The 27,597-nt window shown below is 33.6% G+C and overlaps 1 pseudogene across 1 annotated transcript; it reads left to right on the top strand.

Moving 5' to 3' along the window:
* The first annotated feature begins 17,515 nt into the window (after positions 1-17,515).
* Positions 17,516-20,126, top strand: LOC143554682 (beta-amyrin 28-monooxygenase-like; annotated as a pseudogene). Its single transcript, XR_013139064.1, has 4 exons — positions 17,516-17,979; positions 18,890-19,345; positions 19,430-19,617; positions 19,707-20,126. The product of XR_013139064.1 is annotated as a beta-amyrin 28-monooxygenase-like (transcript).
* Positions 20,127-27,597: the final 7,471 nt, after the last annotated feature.

The following is a 27,597-nucleotide window of genomic DNA, read 5'->3' as shown; positions in this document are numbered from 1 at the left end:
AGTCTGTTAAGTAACCCACTATATTATACTATCAATCAACCCCGCGAGCCAAATCAAGTTTATTTGCATCCAAATGATTATACAGAGAAACTAATTAAACATGTTTAGTTTATCAAATGAGCATCCTTAGGTAATATATACTTATGAATAATTATTAACGATTATAACTGAAGATAACGATTATAACCGACGATACAGAGTCTTGTGACTAGTGGTGGTCCTGGAATCTTCTTGAAATATAAACAACTTTAAGGGTGTGGGGCTCTTACTCTGTGTAGATAGCAAAAATTTGCATGTATTTGAGTGAGGAAAACTTTGCCAGATGGGGACTTCAATTTACATTAATTTGTATATTTGAAATGTAGAATTGTATGTGTCCATCTTGGTTAAATTTATTTATACATGCATAAGTTTATTTATACATACAAGGTTTTGAGAAAGTATAACATCAATTTTTAGACACCAAAAAGTATATATTTTTTTGAACGGCCAATAATAAAAACTTTTATCATAAAAAATCGATTAGCATGTCACCAATCGCACCAGCATTTCTACAACCAGCCAAAACAAAACAAGTAGAAATATACCACATAACACCCCAAACTCCTTTAAGCCAAATCAAAAGATAAGCACACCAAGAAGTAAATGATATTACAACTAGGGGTGTGTATGGGTCGGTTTGGGGCGGTTTTGAGTCATACCCATAACCATAACCGATATGACGGTTAATGGATATCCATAACCATAACCGATCCATTATGGCGGTTTTGATTAATCGGTTTTGAAGGTTATAACGAGTCGGTTTGGGTCAGTTAACGATAGCCAAAACAATGTATCTACGGCTAAAAGTTTGGTACCAAATATTACAAAAAATAATGACATTACATAGTCTAACAAAATATATAATCCATAATACTAATACCATATATTTAAAAAAACGGCAACATATAATCCAACAATGAAATTCCAAGTTAACTCAATAACAAACGTTGAACAACCATCAAAATGGTGTATTCCGATCATATGTTCGGTGGAAGTTAGCCTCGAACATATTGTTGGTTAAATAAATGGGTCGGCTCGGTTATGGCGGGTTTGGAATTATCTTTAACCAAAACCGATCCATAATTGGCGGTTTTTGAAAATTCACTAAACCGACTCATCGGTTATGTCGGTTATTGGTTAAAATCGGTTCTGTTATGTCGGTTATGGTTCGGTTAAACGGTTATGGCGATTAAGTTGCTCACCCCTAATTACAACATGTGAGGTACAGACTATTTTACATCCTCATTGGAACACAAATAACAATCACAATAAAATCATTTAGTCACGGAATCAAGGGAGGTCAAGAGTTAAGAACTTAAAATGATTTTTAAAACAGAAAACGTGAAATCGTGAATTGAGCTGAGCCTCAAAAGCCAATCATAGTCTAAGATTCCCCAATGATGACAACCTGGTCTGCAAAGGATCACAATTGCACGATGGACCAATAGTGAGACGCCAACATTGTACCTCCTGCCAACAACATTACGCACGTGCAAGCTGCCACAGCCAATCATAGACCTCACATGTACTCTCCCATGAGAATAGAAGGTTCTTCTAGATAGTAACAGCTCGACCAATCCGTCTCTACCTCCTCGGCTATAAATACCATACTTGGACCAACGATTTAAGGATCCTCTCTTTCGTACTCTCACTCATATTTACTTTACGATCATACATTAATTCTCACGTCGGACGGTGGTTACGAGAAAGCCCCCATTCTCGTAACGAGGCTTACGGTGTTCTGTTTTACATGTTGCAACTGGATTAGAACATGCGGTGATTAGATATAACCCCAACCTGGTCGAGACTTAGACTTTAACCCTTGGGTTAAACACGTGTCTCTTTACATACTAAGTTCAATTGCTCTCGGATAAAAATGGAACTAGAATGAGAACATACCGGTTATTGACATATGGTGTCAGCTAATTATTTTTTGTGGAGTCTAAGCTAGACATACTTTCTTCCAGATAAGGGATGAACTTAGGACGACACCGGTACGATATCGAAAATCTCGATACTGAAAATTGAAAATATTTGTTACTTGTATTGGTACCGAAATATTTGGTTCGGTACCGGTATTTCATGAAAAATTCGGAAAATACCGATACCACACCGAACCGTACTGAAAACTCAAACTTTGTACCGATTCGATACCGATACTAAGTGATCATCCCTATTTCATATAGTTAAAATAAATGCTTTGCAATTCTGAATTTTGCTTGGAACTTTATGCTTGAACTAGTTTATATAGATAATCATGTGAACTTATTTATTTTTAATTGAAAATTTTTGAATAATTTATTGTTTTTGTCAATTAAAAATATTTTATTATTCGTAATATAGTTTTTTTATTATAAATTTCAATTGGGTAATGTTGTGAAAATTGTTAAATTTAATTTAGTTTTAGGTAGAGTAGTTTGTCATTGTTAATGACTTGTATTTCATTTCTTTGTCTTTTTCCATTTATCAAAAATCACAAATAATGATTTATTTCATTTTTCTAAGATAACTAAACATGATAATAAGATGATAATGATCCATTTCATTCAATTATTCATTCCATTCTCTCTCCATTTTATTACCGCATATCAAACACACCTTAAGAATCATCCAAGAAAAGATTTAAACTTAGACCTATAATTGTCTCAATATCAGATATAAATATAAAGATAAGTGTTAAAATGAAACCAAACCCACTTAAGAATCATTATCAATTTCTGTAGGCTAAAAGGGGTATCTTGCCCGATATATGATCACATTGTATACAAATGCCATAATTAATAGTCTTTTCCCTCTTAATGCTTATTTCTTTTCGTAGCCTTTTTGAGTGAGAACGACCCCTTTCATCTCGTTTCTATTTCAGTTGCGAAGCAATTCTCAAATAAATGATGCTTGTAGCAAACATGTTTCATGAGCATGTTGAAGGAGAAAGTAGAACGATCTTCTACAATTGAGAACAATATTTCTTAAAATATTGCCACGTGTTCAAATAAAGTTTGACGTACACATAAAACGTGAGAACACAAATACTTAAATATTTCCAACTTATGACACGTATAAGTTTTTTTTCTTTCCCAAATTAACTATTTAAATATACTTTATTTTTCTTAAGTTATTACTTCAAACATTCTTAATGAAAACTTAAAGTGATTTTAAGGTTTAATCTACATTTTGGTATTTAAAATATAGTATTGTACATATCCATTTCGGTTAAAGTTATTCATAGATGCATGACAACGGTAGGCATAAAATGTTTTGAAAAGTATAAGAACCAACTTTCACACTAATTAACAATCTATATATACATAAAAAAATAAATTACTGGTTGCATGAAGTCATAATCTTATAAGCCAGATATTTATTTAATGTTTCTCTTATTTCACACATTGGTATTTATAAAAATCAATCATAACATATTAAAGTACATTAAATCAAATATAGTCTATTGTTATGTGAGATATTTAACTTCCACTATATCGAACTGGAGTTTTATCCGGTGCATTGAGCCAGGCAAGTTGTTAATACCGGGCGATGGTAAAATGCGCTGTCGTTTCAAACGTTGAGGCGGTAAGTCGACGCAAATTCAGTCGGCTTCGTTTACGTGCGCTATTGTAACAGAACTAAAACAAAAAATATATAAAAATTTAGACGGGCCAATGGGGTGACGTCGGTTGGTAAAACCCGACTGTTGTCGATCCCTATCGTTGAGTCGGTGAGTATACGCAAATCCAATCGGTTTCCATCACGTTCATTACGGTACCGGAACTAAAAAACAAAATTGAATTTGGCCGGTTTTCATTACGTTTGTTACGATACTGGAACTAAAACAAACGCGATAAGTCTACGTGAATTCCGCCAGTTTTCGACACATTTATTAAGGTACCGGAACTAAAACAAAACAAAAAAGATATAAAACAAAAACAAAATTAGCATTTGATCGGTTTTCTTTACGTTCAACTATGACAAAACAAAAAAATGCATTGCATCAATAAGGTGTTGCCAAGTGACCCAATGACGTACTTACGACACCAAAATGTCGTATTTAAATTAACACATTAAAAAAATACAAATAAAATAACTAAAAAAGCCAAAAAATTATGTTCAAAGAAAGGAGGTGGAAAAAAAAACCCTGTTCGAAGAAAGTTCACAACAACAAAAAATAAAAATAAAAATTCTAAGAAGTTTTGCTTGATGTGCACCTTTAACTTGCGTGTACAAAGTATCCTTTCCTCCTAAGCTTTTAGAAATTTACTAATAACAAACCCACATCATATCATAAATGTTTAGGCAGCAAAACAATTTATATAAAAACAAAACAAAACAATAAAATAATCAAAGAAAATCTTTGTGACATCAAAACCTTCTAATTATACTATATGTATAATTATTAGTTCGTACCTACACATAATTTTAATCATATATCATCTCAAACTATCATTTTATAATTGTTAAATCTTCTTTACTAACTATTTAATATTTTCTCAATTCAACCCATATATATTATTACACGAATGATATAAGTTATAACAAAATGTGAGGAGCAAACGCTATTTTACATCTTTATTGGGAGACATATTTAACAAACACAATAAAATTAAGTTTAAGAGTCAACCAATTCATCAAAATTTGTCATGCAAAACGTGAATTGAGCTTCCAGATTACTGTCACGGGCATGAGAAAAGAAAATGTGATTAAGAGAACCAATATTGATAATACAACACAAGTTTAATTAAGTTCTAATATTTATGACGAAAACGTAAGTATTTTTAGAGTAAAACATGGGTTTTGAAAAATATTAGTAATTGTAAATATGTTTAAATAATATAATATTTTGTACCCAAAAGAATTCATTTCTAGTGAACCAACTCACATGGGGTGTAAAGTCATCTTTGGTGCCACCACCACTCTTCAGTGTTTCCTAATATCAATACTGAAACATGGTTGCCCATACCCTATACATTAGACACAACCAAAAAGTGATTAGAGAAACTGTTTTAATGTATTAAAACTTAAGATTTACTGTTTAAGTAAGAGCTATTTTTTTGTGTGTATTGTGCTACAATCAGGAGTTGAAATTGAATTATATATTTATTTTTTATTACTATTTTTAATAAATGATTAATAACTTATTTTAAAACTCAATCATGACAAGTTGAATATGGTCATGATCGTTGAAATTAAATCAGTTGGGAACCTATCTCTTGATGTAAAGGAGTTGATTGTGGGTTATTGTCCAACACACCTACAACTTTTTGATGGGCAAATAATTCCGTAGGGAAAAGAATGAGTAGAAACCTTTTTGATGTATGTAATTATGTGTCAACAATGTAGGCCACTACCCATATTTTAAAAAAAGTATGAATTATGTCAAATTAATTATATTATTGGTGACATCATTTTAAATGTTTTATTATTATACATGCACAATCATAGACCAACTTTATACTTCTGAATATAATACATCATATTTTATCATTCCATTGGAGGTGTTTTAAGTAAAAAAAAAAACAGAGAGAGAATACTTTCCAAATTGATAACCAATCATATATCCTTCACAAATTTCTTGGTTGGGATAATATAATTATTGGGTTGACGGGTTTTCAAAGTTTTAACATCCTTCTAAGATTATGAATGATCACGGATAAGGTAAACAAGCAGGCTGGACAGGTTTTATAACAAAACAAGTTATTTTAAAATCAGATGACCCGATTTGGGTAAGCCAATGGATAACTAGACTAATTAACTACACCAAATACATTTTACGAAGTGTTTCTTGACCGAACTGGTTAGTCTGTCAAATCAACTCATGAGATATGACGTGACATAAAATGAGTTTTTATAAACCGAACTTAGTTAACATGTTATCCTACTCCACACAACCTGCCTGTTTTACGTACCGGCTCTAGTTGAGTTCACACCGATGTGAGATTAAACTAAGACGAAACTTATATCTTCCCAATGCAAGAAAAAGATGTATATAGTTATGGTGTTTTAAGGCTATCTGAGAAGAGTCAGTTGCGTTAAAATCTTGATAACAATATACCTGTCAAGATTTCATAGAAGTGAATCAACACATGGAATGGAATCCATAGAGTTGTAAACCTAAGGAAGTTGAGGATCATCCTGTATTCCTGCCAATGTCCCCCATGTTGTTCTGAAGCATATGCATTAGTGGCCTTTTTGACTCTAGTAACATGCCACTCCTGCTACTAGACACATTTGCCACTACTTATATAATATTCAAATCGCACTTTGTAGATGCAAGAAATCATAGTCTGCATCTAATGATTAAGGTTTTTAATTTTAGATGCAAGAAATTTAATTAAGGTACTTCAAATGGCACCGTGCAGATGCAAGTATACACATAGAAACCAGCTCGATGAACTAAAGCTTCAAGAGAGATTAAATGTGATTCAATGGAGTATATATGATGATCAAATCCTTACTTCTACACTCTTATCTCCCTCATTCTCTAACATTGAAATCGGTCGTTAGAAAAGAGTATGTTACGTGTTTGTTGTTTGACTTTAACTGAACAAATAACAGTTACGGACAAATATATATTTCTTGTTTGTGTTCGTTTATTAAATAAACGGACTTTTCGTATTGATTTGTATTTGAAAATCAATATGATAAATGAATATAAGTGAACACAAAGACACATAACGGCAAAATAAAAAAGTTTAGAATAAAAACATATGTTTAAACTTAAATCTAAACATCAATAACCAATGTTAAATATGAGTAACATTATCAGACAACGGTTCAATTTTTTTTTTAGAAAAAGGTTACATTAATTTTTGCAAAGTCAAAAACAATTTTGTTTTTTGGAAGTACGATGATTGTTTTCAAAGCTTGTAGAAGTCAATCGGTGACACCAGAGTGAAGTTTATGGCCATGAAAGTCAATTAGGGACGGCATACAATTAATACTTGGGAAGGAAGCCTTATGACCATGTGCAAAGAAAAAGTTGCAAAACAAAATGAAGGTAATAGAAGGCGTCTTTCAATATGCATGATGTATAAAAGTTTTGTTTTCTTAAATCTTATTAAACATATTGAGTTATTATTTCTGACTTATATTGAGTTATAATCATAATAAAAAGTATTTGAGGCACTAGTTTCAAGAGTCCGCTCGAGTTTTAGCCAAAGGAGTTCTTATTGATTGGTTGATTGATATGAAAGAAAAGCATTGTTCTCAAGGATGATATATGTCGGTAGCGGGCTTCAAAATACATTTAACCGAACCTAGCAAAATTCCTAACAACATTGCCTTGAACTAAAAGTGCTATATATCGGCTATGACATCACAATCTACGATCCTCAAAAAGTTATAACAACAAAGTCGGTATATATCATATGATATAGTAGTTAGACAGCAGATGGTGGTACACTTTCCTTCAACTTCATATATATCATGTACAAGTGTCTCAATTTGCATGGTAGTAAATATGGAAAAGGTCCTTATCCTATTCCTAAAGCATCTTAATTGAATAATTGATTTATGAACCTTTATCAAAGTGGTAGGGCAATAATACTCTACAAGAATGTCATGATAGCGTAGAAAGTGAGTGAACAAGCCAAGCCAACATTTGATATTTAAAGATGTATAACTAACAAAAGTTAACTAACATGATATCCAATCTATTTTGAGGTAACACCTAAAGGTCACTCTACATGATCACAAACGATAAACTAATTACTAGTATACGCTTTGAGGATTAATGCGTACACCACAACATGCACCTGGAATTCGTGACTAAGGGCAATGCTTACATTGTAAACATTATTGATAGTTTTCAAATTAAGAGTCATTAAAAAACATCAGATTATACTATTATAGTGTGTTTGATCAATGTGGTTTATTCTATATGATCTCAGTTTGTTACAATGTCAAACAAGCTTAGAAAACGCTCGTTCAATTACGGCTCGATTTGTAAACGAGCCGAGCAACGCAAAGTTAAGCTCGCTCGTTTGGTTTTTAAATGATTTTTATATTCACACGCTTAAGACACAAATCTATACAATTATACACACCGATATAATGGAACACTATCTATTATATATCTATACTATGAAAATGAGAATTCGTAATACTTGAGTTTGATTTAGAAATTAGTTTGTGTTTTAAATTTGTATTTGAGTAGTACTATTTTCGTCCTTGTGGTTTGACAAATAATGCGAATGTAGTCCAAAAAATTTATTTTTTGCATATGGACCCTCTACGTTTCCCAGTTCTTGCCAATTACATCCAAATCACTAATCCCGTTAAATTTAATCGTTAAGTGAGGGGTAGACATGTATTTTCACTCTTTCTTTATTATAATACTTTTTTCAGTGAACTGCGGTTTTCGTCCCTATGGTTTGTCCAAATCTGCAGTTTTAGTCCAGTAGTTTCAATTTGCAATTTTCTTCCCTATGATTTCATTTCACTTGCAATTAAATCCGAATTCCCGAATCTCGTTAAGTCTGGCCGTTAAACCCATCAGCGTGCCCTTCACGTGAGGGACAATTTTGTTCTTCTTTTTTTTTCTTTTTCCCCAAATACACCCAACCCCTCATGTGAGAGGGCTTGCGAATTAGGACTGGGGTTTATTTGAGGAGAAAAACAACAAAACTGGTCGTCACGTGAAAGGTACGCATATAGGTTAACGGTCAGACTTAACGAGGCTAATAGATTCGGGTTTAATTGCAAGTGAAATGAAACTATAAGAACGAAAATTGCAAACTTGAAACTATTAGACTAAAATCGCAGATTTGGGCAAACCACAAGGACGAAAATTGCAGTTCACTGAAATTAGTATTATAATAAAGAAATAGTGAAAATACATGTCTACCCCTCACTTAACGATTAAATTTAACGGGGTTAGTGATTTGGATGTAATTGGCAAGACCTGGAAAACGTGGAGAGCCCATATACAAAATATAAACCTTTTGGATTAAATTTGCATTATTTGTCAAACCACAAAGACGAAAATGACACTTTACTCTTTGTATTTTGTTGAACTTGGGCCCACATTTTAGAAAAAGAAAGCAATAGTCCTAGTATTTTTATATATAAATATTTTCTTTGTATTTTGTTGAACTTGGGCCCATATTTTAGAAAAAGAAAGCAATAGTCCTAGTATTTTTATATATAAATATTTGTATCATGCAACTCTAAAAGTATATTCTTGAACACTAAAGGTTTAAAGTGGACATGCTTTCAAGAATTTTCTTTTGGATAAAAATTCTTCCAACACCACCTTAACACTAATTTTGGAACATTTGTTATTTTTTAATATTTGTTTTGAATATTTCATTTTCAACCACATGGGGTAACCAATATCAGTGTCAAGATTATAACCCAAACTTTGACGGGCCGGATATCTGCTAAAATCAGAGCACTTGTTAATTTGTTGGGTTGAATCTGAGCAAAAAAACTGATGGCTGAAAGCTAAAATGCCCAAAATCACAAGTAGTTAACTCAACACACCCAAAACTAGAGATGGAAAAACTGGTTAATAGTTAATAGGTTTCTGAGCTTTCGGTTATTACCCAAACTAGTTTTTGTTCAAATAGTCAAAACAGGTAATTGCCAATAACCGTTTATGGTTTCAAACCAGTTTTAGAGTGGATAATCCCTAACCTATGCAACCGGTTAGGTCAATGACTTAACCAATTAACTAGTTTAAAAAAACAAATAAAAGAAAATTGAAGTAAACACTAAAGATATAAAATAAACTCAATAAATACTTTTTTATATATTTTTTATTTTTGGAATTTTAGAATGAAAAAACATAAACTCGTTACTACTTCACAACTATGGAGTGAGCCTCGTTCCACAGATAGATAAAACCCTGCTACTAAATGACAAAGCAGATTTCGAAGCTACCAAAGAAGCTTGGATGATTAGTAATGCTGGAATCAGTTGGATCGTCTAACACCAACAACACAACAGTTTTATAAGTAAATCTCACAACACTTTTATAATTTATTAAGAACGAAAACCACAAATTACAATTGCCCTAGACCTTCTATATATACTAGAAAAACTTGAAGAATAAGTAACGTAAATCTAAACATACTATGACTCGAACCCCTTAAAATAATAAACTTATTCTAATTCAAGCTCAATAAACTATTTAAAACAAACTAATTAGAATGAAACTCATCACTTTAACCCTTCAACTTTCGTTTAACTCATTTCAAAATTAATCAAAATTAACTTTCCAGATTCCCTTGATATATGAGACTTGGGTGACGAATTCATTTAAGAGAAGGTGTAACATCCCGAATTTCAAATAATAATATTTTAAATATTGTGTTATGGGAAAGTTTACTTGGGCTAGTAAATAAAATAATATTAAGAGAGAAAGATAAGTAAGTAAATTAGATGGAGTAATTATAGACTAAAAAGGAAAGATGGACCTTAGGTCCATGGGCTTAAGGGAGTATAAAAACCCCTTAAACCCTAAATCTTTCCATTTCCATCCAACTTATCCATCTTATTCTCTGTAAACACCAAAACACACCTACAAATCTTTCCATTTCGGCCGCAAGCAAGAACAAGGAGCCGAGATCAAAAATTGAACCTTTTGTTGATAGATCCTAGATATTCAAGCTAGATACAAGATCAATACTCAATAACAAGCTAGCCGTAACCTAGTAACCATATAGAGGTATGTTATTGATCTTAAAGCTTGCATTTTTATGGACGGTTAGCCATGAAAATTGAACATAGATTAGATCGGGTCTAGATAAATCATAAAGCTTCAAACTTGATGATTAAAATGAACCTTATAGACTTATGGTAGTATACGACTCATAGATAAACCCTAGATCTAGCCAATAACGTTTTAACTCTATAAAGGTCTAAGCTTTATGCCAAAAACGAGATAGATCTTGAAGCCGTGATAGTAATGGGTGCAATCGGGTATGAATGATGATGATAAAGGATTAAAGATCCATGATTTGAACCTTAGTACAAGTAAACTGGGCAAAATATAAACATAATATAGAAAATTAGCTGAGCTGGGTGTTTTCGGCCAAATTTGAGAATCCTTGGTCAAACCATAATGTTCTCGGTCAAACATGCAGTCACCAATGTGTTCTCGGTCAGAGTTCTTGGTGGCCATGTGTTCTCGGTCAGGGTTCTCGGCCGAAAACACGAGTTCTTGGCCAAGTATGAGATCTCGGTCAACATACGAGTTCTCAGTCAAACCATATGGGTTCTCGGTCACGAGTTCTCGGAGTTCCCAGTCTTGAGTTCTCGGCCATAGTTCTGTTGGGCCTTGGGCCTGAACCCAAATTGGGCCAAAATGATGGATATTTGGACCTGATTTAAATAAGCCCAGCTTAGAAAATAATTTAGAATCCTAATGGAAAATGTGTTAAGACAATTAATGAAAATAAAATTTTTTCAAGCTGACCTGGCAGCTTAACCCCAGCCAGGGGCTTTTCCCATTGGACCCCGCTAGGGGTTGCCGCCCCTAGAACCCCGCTGCCAGGGGCGCTGCCCCCGGACCCCCGTTCGTTGTGGGTTATATAAAGATAGACATACGATATGAGTAGTAATAGTTCATTGATACATGTAAATATTATACAGTTAGCCGTGAACAGCTCAAGAAAGGGATTACGATTAACGGTGAACGTAACCGCATTCAGGTGAGTTTCTAGCCCCATTTCCTTGTTATGTTTTCGGGGCTGTGTGCATACTCGATGTGATAGTTAATACACTTACCTTAAATGGTAAGTGTATGCCATGTATGATTTATGTGATAGATATTATGTTATGTATGTGAAGTAAAGCTTGCCGGTACGTGAATGATATTCGGATATTGCACGTATTGACAAGGGAGGTATGAATATGAAAGATGAATTGTGTATGATATATATATGTACAATGTATGAGTATGTAATAATTAAAGAAAGTATATGTATGTTACGGGTATGAAAAGACAGTATGTACGGAGATGAAGAAATAAGGGATCAGACCCTAATAATATCTGAGATAGAGAAGAAAGGGATCAGACCCTAACAATATCTGAGATAGAGAAGTAAAAAGGGATCAGACCCTAATAATATCTGAGATAGACAAGAAAGGGATCAGACCCTAATAATATCTGAGATAGACAAAGGAAAGAGGGATCAGGCCCTAATAATATCTGAGATAGAATTGATAGTAAATATAAAGTATGAAAGTAATAAAGTATGTACGTATGTATGAAAGTATGAAATGAAAGTAAGTTAGTAAAATAATTATTATGTATCTTCGGATGCATGATTGAAGGTAAGTATTGTATGACGTATGATTAACTAGAACTTACTCAGCGTAGCTGACTTTTAGTATGCACGTAGGTGAGTAGGATGCGACAGCTGGCGTGAGCGGGGCACATGGCAGAAGAACAAAATCCTGGCATCTGAAGACCTGTTATGTTTTTATAAGTTATGTTTTGAGTTTGAAAGACAAGAAGAATGTTTTAAGACATGTTTATGATTTGTTACGTAATGTTTTTATGAAAGTTTTATATTCCGCGCAAGGTTTTAATTAACTCTGATATAAAGAATTATGTTTATGAGTAAATCCAACGTCCAACGCGAGGCACCGGTAACGGGGCCTTACAGAAGGCTTCAGGAAAACGAGCTCAAAGAGTTAACGTACGAGTCCTAGGTTAAAAGTACCCTTTAAGTTAGTAGGATGTATTGAGAAAACTTAAAGTAAAGTAAAAGGCAAGTAAAAATATATAAACAAAGTTTTGGGGTTTAAAGTGTAAAACTTAAGCAATTAAATTGACGGTATTGAAAAGAAGTTATCTCGAAATCGAGTCTTGGTGTTTTTATCCATAAGTTTTACTTAACATCTGTTAAGTAAATATGTGGGGAATGATTTAATGCAATAGTGCACGACCCCTTGTTAGATAAATACCAAAACGGGATTTTAACGAGCGTTCGGTTTAGTCGGTTTAGGTCTTGATAAATTGTCAAGCCCAAACCCGAAATTCCAAAGTGATAAATATCATGAGATAAATTATTTAAAACATAAACTTAAGTAATGTTATAAATTCTATTAAGGAGAAACTCCAAACATAAATGTTAAGTGAGTGTTCGGTTTTATCGGTCAAAGCTTGCTATAAGATCAAGTTAGATCCGACATACCAAGTACTTTAAGAAAACATTTATAATTAGTTTGTAAAAGATCTTAAAAGAAAATGTGAGATTCGGTGGGCCTAAACACAACTAGTGTACTTTAAGCGAGTGAACTCGGCTTAGTTTGATTTGTTTGGTTTGGTTGGTTCACGACTTGGTATGTGACCAACTTTGGGTCCAACAAATCCATATTATAATAACAAATACAAAAATGTAAATAAAAGAACTTAAACACTTAAATATTACATATAACATGTTTTGAGACAATTAAATAAAGAGTTAAACGAGAGTTCGGTTTCGGTTCGGTCCTTGACTCGGTATGAGACCAAGGATGGTTACCACATACCCAATACCATTGAACTATTAAAATAAACTTAGAAATGATAATACTCATGTCTTACATACAACATGTTAATAATAAAGTATTTAAACGAAAGTTCGGTTTTGGTTAAGTCCTTGACTCGGAATGAAACCGAGGATGGTTACCACATTTCCAATACCATAGAACTTATTAAAATGATTTGCAAACTAAAATAATTAGAAACTAAACATTATTAATAAGCTTAAACAATTTAAAGTGTTAACAGGGACTATAATAGCCCTCCATGTAGCCTTGCCTTATAATAGAAATAACACCTAATCCGACCATGGTCGGAAAAGTGAAAGCCAAGGAAACAAGGGGAATATATTTTAAACAAACTATAATAACAAACTTTAATTACCAAGAGTTAGTTAGAATAAAATATTAGCTTAGTATGACCTTAAGAAGTCAAACTATCAAGCGTTTGAAAGATGAATCTTAGAACTTAGATGGGGAGTGTTTGATGTGAAAGAGCAGTTTAAAATGGTGTATTGGCCTTGTTTTAATAGGGGAAAAAGTAAGGGTTATCAATAATGTCACTCTCAAGAGATTTGCATGCATTTTGATTGGTTTAGAGAGTCAAACAAGGTATAATACAACCAAAAACGAGCTGGTGCATCTGCAGGTGTGTGGTGGTGCCATGTGACCACCTCACCTTCCCTGGCCATGCGGCGCGATGCCTAGGGGGTGGGTTTTGGTCTCCAGCTTTGGTTAAATGGTAAATTAGGTCCTTGAAGTTCGTTTTAAGTCGTTTTTAATAATAAAATGGTGTTTAAAGGTACCGTAAAAGGTGTTTTCTTAATCCGACGATTGTATAACATCAATGAAACATAAAACCCAATATTTTATTAATAATGAAGGATCTGAAATATAAAATGGGCCGGGTTTACCGTACAAAAACAAATATGAATTTAAATTAAAAAATGACGAATGTCACAATAACCATGAATACAAACCCCAATCCACACCTCCGCGTCAATCAAGTAAATTTTATATATTTGAAATATTTTAAATATATAAACTTTATTGTGATATGAATCCAAGACGTTATACTTTATATCATAAAAAAATATAAACAATATTGTTAAGCACGTATTTCAAATTAAAAGAAATATTATATTTTTCACAACATAATACTAATAGAATGATCGTTAATACCTGGGCTAGTGTTAATGGAAAATAAAAGAAAATCTAACAATTTTCGGGTATATGTTTCGGTATATGGTTCGAATAAACATGTATGTGTCTTCATGTATGTCATGCACCTTATCCAAGTCCATAAACCTTATTAAAACTAATTCCTTGCTCAAATACTCACCTCGAATGTTTCAGGTCTACGCATCAAATACCGATTAGACTTTCATCTTTTCTATTGAGTTGTAGCTTTATCATCAAGATGGAAGATGACGTTTAATTTCGTAACAATACTCAACTTAGATTTCATTAAACTTTAGAATAGTGGTTATACTATTTATGAAAATGAGATTTTGTGAAAAGAACAATAAAATAACAAATCATTTCTCCACCAAGATACTACATATTGCGGTCTTACCGAAGCCCCACTCCCTAAAACTGGAGATATGAGATAGACAAACAACACTACCAACCATTCTCATCATTCCATGAAATCAACCTCAATGACTTTTTTTTATATTCTTTGGCTTTTTAGCAACTCCACTTTTCCACATTCTAAGTATATTATACTCTGGATATAATTTGAATATAAATAATTATCAACTAAGCTCTAGAAAAGTGGCTATCCAAAATTATGACAATTCACATTTGAACCAAAAAGAAAAGAAGTATACTTTCTCCATAAAAAACAACCGAAGCCCCTAGTTGAATACCCTCTAAATTGGAAATTGGAAATTAGACACAACACTGCCAGGCTACCAGTCTGCAATGTCATAATCCTCAATATTCAAAGATATCAACCTATTGACATACTATATTTTTTAGGCCACAAGGAGTGAAGCCGGGACACGGACGGGAAAATAAAACAGTAACACCAGCTCCAAGATCCCGGGCTCTTTTCCAAGGAAAACGAGGATTGATCACCGGTTTCTCACGGGTCATTTTTTGATCGAGGAGAGGACTGTTTTACAAGTCCAAATCCCTCAATCCAATTCTCAAATATTCAATATTACATTTACCCAAGTTAAAACCCACCAAATAATTCATGGCGGAGGAATATTGAATAAAATTTTGTTGTTGTGACATGCGGATTAAAATGGGGAAGGGACAATTCGGGAGGACCAATTCACAAATATTCAATATTACTCTTTAACATGCCCACTATTCGACATTACAATGATTGAATTCTAAAATTTTATTTGACTATAAATAAGTAAAAGATCATTTATTCAAATAATGGAATTCATGATAACATTTTTAATAAGTCTGTCCACTTACAATAACCTATTTATCATTGTTTAACAAAAACACCAAAAGTTATGTTGTAGTTATGAAACTTGCACAAAGTCAAGAAAAAGTGAATTCAAAGCTAGATAGTAATAACATACAAAGTCAAACGGGTTTGGGCTTTCCCAATGCAAATACTTGAAGCTAGCGATTAATTTCAGTAGGCTTGTAAACTTACTGAATGGAACAGAAGGGGCATGCTAATTCATTTTTGTTTGTTCAACTTTAACCGAACAAACGATTGACTACAAACGATTAAATGACCAAGGTTTTCTTATTCATGTTCATTTGTTAAGAAAGCTAACATGTTCGTGTTCGTATAGGTCGTCCGTTAACGATATAAATGAACAGTTCACACATGTTGTCGAATGAACATAACTGAGCGAAAACCAATTAGAAGTGAACATTGACATCAACCTTTTTCTTTGAAAGACTGACGTGAAATATAAGCCATGCCCTCTAAGTAAAACCTAACTAGGGACAAAACAAAAATTACATTCTAAGTAGCGTGTTTTTAAACCATGCTACCCAATTTCAATGGAATTTACAATTACGAGATGACAATCACAAAAAAGAAATCGAAACAATCAAATCAAATAGAGTTTCTTTGATGTCGTTGTGTTAACCAAAAACAACCTCAAATCCGAGCACTTCAAACAATCCTTTATATAGTAAAAATAGTCACCCTGGTTATCTTTTAGGCTAAGCAGTTATTGCGAAAAAATATCGGATATCGGTCAAGGACCGATATATGAGATATCATTTATCGCAGTGCGATATCGGTGGGATATCAGTAATTTTAATATCATGTAAAATTCATATATATAGCAAATTAACACTAATAATTCAGTATAATCTCCTACCATTAAAAAATTAACCTTTTGCAAATTGCAAAACACTAACAATCGTAGCAAGTAAGAATTGATTAAGACTTAAAACACTAACATTGAACAATAAAAGTTGTTAATTAAGACTTAAAACACTAACATTGAACAATAAAAGTTGATAATTAAGACTTAAAACACTGATATCGGGAATATCGGTGATATATCGGTTAAATATCAGTCAATATCTTTGATATTATCGGTACCGATATTCTGAACCGATAAATAGAAATAATATCGGCAAAGGATCGATAACCGATATATCACTGATATATCGGTGATTTATCGGTGATATCGACTGCATAGCTTTTAGGACTATGCCTGAAAACCAAGTGAATGAATGAATATAGAAATATCCAAAGCCTTGTTTATATACTTAGAAGTTACATTAAGCTCCCTTGACTTTTCAGTTCAGACGAATTCTTCTTCAACTCTTCACTGTTTTTATAACCAGAACTATACTTCTGTAGAATTCCGATTAAAACACATCAAACGTTTCTCTAGTTACATTTTTATATATGTAAATTAATAAATATTTTATGTAACAAATATTATAAAATGTTTTATTCAACTACAATGCGTTTAGGACTTCGCTTCTATTGTATAACGCGTGTGATCATGTATATAATAAGTATATAGACGAGCACTTTCACTTGTCCACATCTTTACCGACACAAATAATGATCCAAATTCTATTACCGGTTCTCCTAATCATCGTTGTATACCTTTTCTTGACTATTTACCAAAAATATCGCAAAACCAAAATCAATCTTCCACCGGGAAGCTTCGGATGGCCGCTTCTCGGAGAAACTCTCGTGTTCCAGAAAGATTCATTCAAGAACGTGTTGATAAACACGGCAGCCCTCTAGTGTTCAAGAGTCGTTGTTAGGCGAACGCATGGCCGTGTTGTGTGGTCCTGCGGGTAACAAGTTCCTGTTTGGGAACGAGAACAAGCTGGTGGCCGTGTGGTGGCCGTTGCCAGTGAGCAAGCTTTTTGGCAGGTCTTTGATTACAACTCGTGGCGATGAAGCTAAGTGGATGAGGAAGATGTTGTTATCGTATCTTGGTCCTGATGCTTTCGCCACACACTATGCGTCCACCATGGACGTCGTCACCCATCGCCATATCGAACTTCATTGGCGAGGTAATTAGAGTTTTTTATAACGGCAAACTAACATATTCTTAAATACTCCAACAAATATTAAGAAAATGTTTAGTCCATTTCCGATATTTCATGTTGAATTTTTTTTTCAAAAACAAAACTTTGGCAAGTAAAATTAATAAATATTAGACAATGGAAAAGAAGGTCGATATTTATCATTTTGAGTTCATGAAATCTAGAAATAAATTGAACACTTATGATTTTACTATACCACCTACAACTAAAAAGAATTATTATTCAATAGAATATAACTTTGGAGATCTAGTATCCACGTTCGCATCCACTCTTTGCGGATACAAGTCAATACATATCTATGCTTGATAATTTATTTTCTTTTGTATTTTGTTTTAGCTACACTACCCCCATTTTATTTCACCTCATATAACAGTCTTTCACAAAGCACTCAGACGACCTTCTTGACAAAAAAAAAAGGTCGAACTTAATAATAATTGTTAAAACGACAATTTGAGCAATATATGGACAACTGTGCTGACCTTAAGGGTTAAATCTTGAAAATTATTGATCAGAACAGCCGTTCTGCCAGTATCTGGACGAATGTTCTAACCATAGACGGTAAAACTTTAAAACTTTTTGGTCAAAACAATCGTTTGAAACCCCAAAACTTTTACTTACACCTAGTGTTCCGAGAGACTTTTACCTCGGATTGCTTTTGAGTGGTATTCATTGAGGGAAACTAGTGGAATCTTTAAGCATAACCATGGAGGAGATGATAAGTGGTAACACAGAGAAAACTCATTAGAAAATTTGTGTATATTTGAAATTAAACTCTGTTTTACGGCAATTTGCCTCATTTCAGAATTTCCACAATGACATCACACAAATTGTCTGCAAAAGTTAATAGTAGTGTTGTTTTTCAATGTAATGTATGAAGGCAAGAAAGAGGTGAAGGTATTCCAAACTGTTAAGTTATACGCCTTCGAGCTTGCTTGCCGTTTATTCATGAGCCTGGAGGAACCAAGCCACATTGCAAAACTTGGATCCTTATTTAACATTTTCATGAAAGGTATCCTCGAGCTACCAATAAACCTCCCAGGGACACGGTTTTATAGCGCAAATAAAGCAGCCGCAGCCATTAGGAAGGAACTCATGATTATCATCAAAGAAAGAAGAGTGGAACTAAAAGAAGGAAAGACATCATCTTCACAAGACCTATTGTCACATTTTCTTACGTCTTCAGACGAAAATAGTAGGTATTTAACCGAAAAAGATATCGCAAACAACATACTGCTACTACTCATTGCTGGTCATGACACCTCCACTGTTACTATCACTTTACTCATCAAGAGTCTCGGTGAACACCCTGATGTTTATGACAAGGTGTTGAAAGGTTATTTATGTCCTCTAATCCATGATACTTCAAAGGGCATGTTTTTAGATCGAATTTTAACTACGAATGCCATATATTTTTTAGAGCAATTAGAGATTTCCAAGGCAAAAGAAGCTGGAGAATTGCTAAAATGGGATGACATACAAAAGATGAGATATTCTTGGAATGTTGTATCTGAAGTCATGCGATTAAATCCGCCCACCACTGGAGCCTTTAGAGAGGCTCTAATGGATATCGAGTATGCGGGTTATACCATCCCCAAAGGATGGAAGGTAACAAATTTTTATACATTTATTTTAGTAAATAACACGTTCCTCAAATGAAAATATAATACATGAATTCATGTTGCGACATTAATTAGATCTACTGGAGTGCTGCATCAACACACAAAGACGAGTCTAACTTTGAGGATGTGAGACGATTTGATCCGTCAAGATTTGAAGGCGCAGGGCCAACTCCATTCACATATGTGCCGTTCGGAGGGGGTCCTAGGATGTGTTTAGGTAAAGAGTTTTCCCGATTGGAAATACTTGCGTTTCTTCACAACATCGTCACCAATTTCAAATGGGACTTGTTGATACCTGATGAGAAAATCGAATATGATCCCATTGCTACACCCGTAAAAGGGCTTCCGATTCGTCTCCATCCTCATCATGTTTGATTCATCTTTGCATAAAATCGAGGAGGTACATCGTAATGGATCGCCAGGATGATTACAAATTATGTAACTGATTATATTGATGTACCATGGTACGGTAAGTCTTAAAAAGAAAAAAAACTACTACTTCCGAGTGGAAGGGCCGTCGCTCAACGGATAAAAGTTACTCTAGGGATAACAGGCTGATCTTCCCCAAGAGCTCACATCGACGGGAAAGTTTGGCACCTCGATGTCGGCTCTTCGCCACCTGGGGCTGTAGTATGTTCCAAGGGTTGGGCTGTTCGCCCATTAAAGCGGTACGTGAGCTGGGTTATCTGTTTTAACGTACATTATAATATTAATCATTTTCAATAAAAAATTGTTGTTGTTTACATTTTCTTTTAGTGCATCACATCATGCTATAGATAATAAGAAGACGACAAAATTCAAAGAAAATGCTAATATCATGTATATAATTATTCAATTTCATACTTTTTATAAAACAGATACGGACTATGGCTTAGATTTTTATTCAAACAAAGTTATATTTAATAACAACTAGCATTAACGCCCCGCGTTGCGGCGTGTGGTGTAAAACCGTTTATTTGATTCAAGTATTAACACATTGCGCAGTAACTTTTGTGAATTATTAAGAACATAGAACAAAAAGTAGATGTAAAGACGTTGAAACCATGCACGCCCGTTGCTGCATGTTAACACGCAAAAAATAGTCTGAAACCTAAAACATATAAAAATAATAACTAAGTCGACTTAGGATCAACGAGTTGCGACATGGCTATTAAAAGGGAAAAGGTTAAACGTAAAAACGTTGAACCACAAACACGCGTTGTATGGTGTTAACTCGGAAAGAAAATTTAGACCGACACATTAAATTAAGATTTGTAAAAGATGAAAAGTCTAAGGAATCAAAGTTGAAAGTGGAACAAATGTTGAGGTTTATAATAGAAAATGGTGTGTGACAAATTTGTAAAAGATAGTGTAGGTGGTTAATATTGAAAATAACAATAGTAACAATGATGGTATATAATATTAGGATGCATAATGTACAAACAATCAATGCATTCAAACTTCATAAATGTAATATGGATAAATATAGGCAATGATTATTCACACACCCTTTTTGGATATTCACATACCCTTTTAACACACATATTATCTCTATATACATTCTATAAAAGGTGTATGGATAACACATCCCAAAAGCCTTGTTTTGGACAATTCAACCCGACAATCTGAAAGCTGACATACCTGTATGCATTAAACCATAAAAAAAATAGAAAAGACACCAAATAGGAAATTTAGTAAAAAAATAATAGTAAAAATATTAAGGTATATTTTACTACTTTGTTGTATTTTGCTATTAGGATTTAGTATAATAGTCATGCAATATAGACTACAGACAAAGTAAATTTTTTCTACATTCCATTTGATTGCCACGTTAGAGAGTGGAGTCACATGTGTTGACTTGTTTCAACTTTGTATAGGGCATGGGACACAGAATAATATACCTATTACAAATCATACTTCACAATGTACAAACTCAATGCATAGAAAGACATGATACAACATGTACTGTAGAAAGGACAACTAATTATGCATGAGGAAGTTGCAATTTGTATATATACTAGTTTTTTCGACCCGCGTTGCGGTGACGGGGTGAGTAAACAATGAAAAACACACTAAACAAATTATATAGAACAATAATTCCCAACTAATATTAAAACATATCAAAGGTTTGGAACATGATTAGTTCAACATGCAAACTTTCATACACTAAATGTCTGCAATATCAGAGGCCAAACAATAAACAACTAATGTAAGTTCATGAATACCGCACCAAAGTCTCCTGTTAACACGAAGCTGAAGTCCGCACAATAGCTGGCCGTAAGTTGCTTGCACAATATCATCACATCCATATACAATCTCTTGTATCAAACTTGTTTTGACCAGCTATTCAACCCCTGTATCTGCCCATTTCCATTTCCGTAACCCTGTACACAACCAAAGAACTACCTAAAAGCAAGACAGAACTTTAAAATTCACACTTTCTCGAAAGTCTAACTTTAAAAACATTATCATGAGCTTACCTTTCAGACCATCGTTAAGGTAAAGCATATTATCCACACCAATGCCCTTACTAATTGCTAATCTGCAGCAGTAACAGAAAAGTAAACAAAATATAAATAAAAAAAGATTCCTTCGAACACTTGTGAATTTTGTTTATATGATTTTTTTACATGACATATAATGGTCATATCTATATGCATACTAACAAACATGAAAACTTACTTATGATGAGACTATATTTCCTCTTTTCCCCCTTTTCAAAGGTTTGGTTCTATCACTTTAGTTTGCAAAATACCAAACATGCTGCTTTTTGAGTTTTGCGCCTGCTTGGATTTGCAGAGTACACAAAATTAATAAACCCACAACAAAATCATTTTCGAACAAAATATACAAAAGCATTAGATTTTCTTGCGTTTTAGAAATTATGAATTTGGATAACCAAATTAAGTAAAACATTAATTAATTAACATGAGCTGCCACAATAATTTCACCTGTCGGACAATGCACCACCGGAGAAAGGAACGTGTTCGATTTCAAGGCAATCTTCTGTTTTTAACCACTGCAAGACGAAATGCTATAATCCTGGGCTTATTATGCTTAATCAAAGTTGAAGTTAAGCACAATAGCATACATGACCAACTATTGGCTTTTTGGATTATTTGCAGCTTTGCCATGTGTATCAGTTTAGATATTTATGCAAAGGGGGTTTGGATATACATAAAAAGAAATACCTTTGTTAGTCCCGTAGAATTTATGTAGGATAAGTTGGCTTTTTTTCATCATCGTATTGTAGGTACATAGACACCGCGTTCATAGGCAATTGCAGAACTAACTGTTTGTGCAATTAATTTTCTCTCACCATTGTCCATGTCAATGGAATCTGCATGTTCTCAAAGCTCATGAAACATATCTACACAATAGTCATAGCATAATAAACATTAAACACTTTAGTTTGTGGCTTTAAATGAAATAATATTTCAATAACTTCGTGACATACTTATTAAACATATTCTTGATAATCACTTATGTTGAAATTAATATTAACATCAAATTCATGAAACTTAATAGCAGCATGGTCATATTCATATAGCTAGAAAACACATCAAACTTATATGGGATGCTTCACATGATATGAAGAAACAAAAAAAGATGGTTACCTTGGAGCAACACGTGTGATGACAAATCTGCAGCATCCGCCTACAAAATCAATCATAAACAATCAAACAAATCATTAGCGTAAATATATGTATATAATTTCATCATTTCTTTTTTTTTCTTTGCTTGCTTACATAAACTAAATTTTAAAATCATGTTGCATGCAACATGATTTCAAGTTTCTATATATGATAATACAAAATGCTTTTAAATGAAGCAAAAAGAAAACCTTACCAAAGAAGATTGGCTGAAAGTTACCTGTAACAACCATTAACTAAAATATATAAAGCCAAATTATTCAAAAAACACCCAATTGATTCAGGGAGAAACATTACCTGTCGGAAACCTAAATCATCGTTGGTTGGTTGTCTGCCCTAATCTCAAAACAACATTCAACATATGATATTTACTCAAGCCATGCCCTAAATCATCTGGTAGCGATGATGACAACAGGCAGTGGTGGTGTAGGAAAGAAGGTAAGGAGGCAACGTGGATGGACGAAGCGGTAACAAAAGGCAGTGGTGGGACACGTGTGTTAAACAACTGAAGAAACTTGATACGTGATTATTGAAAACCGACTTTTAACTCACGATCCAAATTAATAAATGGTTTATTAAATTTCTTTTATGACAACTTAACTGAGTGAATGAAACTTCTTTTTACTACTCAAAGTCATAAAATGTTTATTGCAGGCAGGGTGTCAAACAAATAACATATGTATTGAATAATACATAAGAACATCATAACTATTTGTACAACTCAATAAGCATAAAGTACATACCATTATGCACAATTTCAAGTGAATAATAACTATCCATCACAAAACCAATCTCACAATTGTATATATATTAATATAATTGGACCAAGTGTGATGAGATGTGGTGGGACATCACTTCATGCCAGATCATAACTAAACTAAGGTTAAACTATGGGAAAATTATCTAAATGTCTATTTTCATCTGTATGGTTAAACATTTGTCTAAAACCGTTGTTAGTTTCCTAAATGTCCGTGGTTAATACTAGGATCCTTGATTATTTTTATTGTGAGACAACCCAATAAAAACATAACACATGACAATATTTTCAGACCTTGCTACCTAATCTTACAACAAACCCACCTCAGTTATTGTTTTCTCACCACTCTTTCATTTTCTTTCTCTCTTTGTAAAAGACCACCATTTAAAAAGCAATTGAAGATCCAAGAAGGCGACATACGGTTATCCGACAGTGAAACGAAGTTGTCCCAACAACGTTGGTGGTTTCGTGCCCCACCAACGATTGTTACAGTGGTATGCAACGAGCTAACACTTCATATTGGCGGTTGGTGGTGGAACACGGTTTCCGTCGAGCCAATCTAGGGTTCTGACAACATTCCAGTAACCTTGTTTGGTCGCGAGTTTTCGTCTTACTATTGGATCGTCGTCTTCTTCGTCGTTTGATATCTCCCATTGTCAACTATTGGATCGTCGGATAGGAACACACAAATTCGATGCTTTGTGGAATACGAGCGCCCAACGAGGACATGGATGTCAGACGACGGGGACTTCTATACATAACACTGTCGCCTCCGCCCTAAAAGGGTATATTTTCCTTCGGCCGCCGGTATTTGCGTCACATGTAAATATACTATTGGTTTACAATACTAGCGTCCAACAAGAGTAAAAAGGGAGGAAGCGACTGTAAATTAGATGGACATTTTAGGAATATTGGATTGTCTTGGACAAAACTTTGACTTAGGTGTTCAAAATAGACATTTTAGTAATTTTCCCTTAAACTATTTGTCGAACCCCGACCAAAGGTGGCGGAACATGCCGGGATGCAACGGATTGCTTAAGAACACAAGACACTATTAAATTGACAATATTTAAACAACTCATTAATTTCATTCAATCAGCAAAAGTAACACATCTTGTTCATACAAAAATAACACAAAATATAAGAATTTAATTGTTCATTCTTCTAATAACCTAAACAGTATCAAAAATAAAATAACATCTTCAAACTCCAATCAACCAATAACCAAACCTGTAACAATGCATAAAATAATTTTTGTCAACACGAATGTTGGTGAGCAATTTCATACTTTTGAGTATATATAATATGAGGCAAAATCCACAACTCGTATATTAAACTATAAATAAAAGCAACAATTGCGGTATATAAATCATAAATAAACGAGGATCTTTTCTAATCGGTAACAACCGACATACTCGGATAATGAGGCCCTATTCTACTAGCACAATGCTAAAGTAGTTAGGGGTACGTATGATCATACTTATTTAGGCTCAACAACAACATAAAAATAAACACGTGTGCACGTAAAGCATATGAAACATATAATACACAATAGAGCAAGTATTCTAAGTATCATACAACCTAGAGTTTGTGGTTTGAGGATAGAGTATTATAAATCAGTCTTGTTTTGAATAGGTATGCATGTTACCCCCAAAGTATAAAAAGGAAAACGAAGGATGAAATGTACTCACGTGAAATAAGTAACTTGAGGGATTAGTTGGCGGTTAAACGGAAAGGTAAGTTCAACGAGCAAGACCTATATTAAAAAGGGTTTTGAGTTAGTAGATGGACTTAAAAGCTTTAAAGTAAAATAACATGACAAGTAAGATAAATAATTAAAGTTTGAGGGTTTAAGTGTAAATACATAAGAATTAAAGTAATGGTTTTAGAAAAGTAAGTTTACTCTAAATCGGGTCTCGGTATTCTATTCATTAGTTTTACTTAACCTTTGTTAAGTACGTATTTGGGTATAATTGTGATATTGCAAGACCCTTTGTTAAATAGATACTAAGACGAGATTTTACGAGTGTTTGGATTTGTCGATTCGAGCCTTGATAATTGGTCAAGCCCAACGTCGAGATTCCAAAGTGATAAATGTTATGAGATAACTCAATTAAAACAAAAGAAACTTAACAAGTGTGTAGTTCTATTAGGAAGAACCTTAACGTCCGTTAAGCGAGTGTTTGGCTTTGTCGGTCCAAACTTGTCATAAGATCAAGTTGGATCCAACATACCAAGTATTTTGAGAAAACAATTAAAGTTACTTTATAATGTAGTTTTAAAGAAAAATATGAGATTCGGTGGCCAAAAACACAACTAGTGTGTCTTAAGCGAGTGAACTCGGTTTAGTTCGGTCTTGGTTCGGTCCTTGACTCGGAATAAGACCGAGGATGGTTACCACATAACCAATACCATAGAACTTGTTGAAATGAACTTAGAAATTGTAATACACAAATCTTACATGTAACATATTAATAAATCATTTTAAATATAAAGCATTTAAACGAGAGTTCGGTCTTGGTTCGGTCCTTGACTTGGAATAAGACTGAGGATGGTTACCACATACCCAATACCATATAACTTATTAAAATAAACTTTTAGAATTGATAATACCCAAGTCTTACATACAATATGTTGACAATAAAGTATTTAAACAAAAGTTCAGTTTTGGTTCGGCTCTTGATGAAACCGAGGATGTTGCCACATACCCATTATCATAGAACTCATTAAAATGATTTGGAACTAAAATAAATATAACTAAACATTAACATTAATAATAAGCTTAAACAAAATTTAAAGTGTTAACAATGACTATAATGGTTCTTCATGAAGCCTTGTCTAGCAATACACCTAAACTGACCATGGCCGGAGAAGGGAAAGCCAAGGAAACAAGGGGAGTATGTTTTAAACAAGCTATAATAGCATGCTTTAATTAACAATAACTAGTTAGAAACAAAGATTAGTATTAGTTTGACCTTGAGAAGCTAAACTATCAAGAGTTTGCAGAAGAATACTTAGATCTATATTGGGGAGAGTTTGAGGTGAATGAGCAACCCAAATGGGATGTATTGATATTGTTTATATAGGGAAAGAATGAAGGGTTGGCTATAATGTTGCTTTCAAGAGTTACATGCTTTTGTTATTTGACAAATTTAGTCCCTTAAGTTTATTTTAACTCGTTTTTAGCCAAAAAGGGTGTTTAACATACCGAAAGAGATGTTTCTTGATCCGAAAATTGTGTAACATAAACAAACATAAAACCCAATATTTTATTAATAACGAAAGATCCGAAAGACCAAAACGGGTCGGGTTTACGATACAATAACAAATGCAAGTTTAACAAAAAATGACGAATGTCACAGTCTTCCATCCTTTAAAAAATTTCGTCTCGAAATTAAGAGAATCCGTAATAAACAAACCCGGGTACTTTTCCTTCATCTCGTCTTCTCGTTCCGAAGTAAATTCAGCGCCACGCCGTGATTTCCAACGAACTTTAACTAAACGGATTCGGCCACGTTTGGTTCGTTTCTCATTGCGATCCATGATTTCAACGAGTTTTTCGATCATTTGCAAGGTT

The sequence above is a fragment of the Bidens hawaiensis genome, unplaced genomic scaffold, assembly GCF_021521415.1.
Source record: "Bidens hawaiensis isolate Kalapana, Puna unplaced genomic scaffold, B.hawaiensis_p1.1 tig00017786_1, whole genome shotgun sequence".
Lineage (NCBI taxonomy): Eukaryota > Viridiplantae > Streptophyta > Magnoliopsida > Asterales > Asteraceae > Bidens > Bidens hawaiensis.
This window is presented reverse-complemented; position numbering and strand designations above follow the sequence as displayed.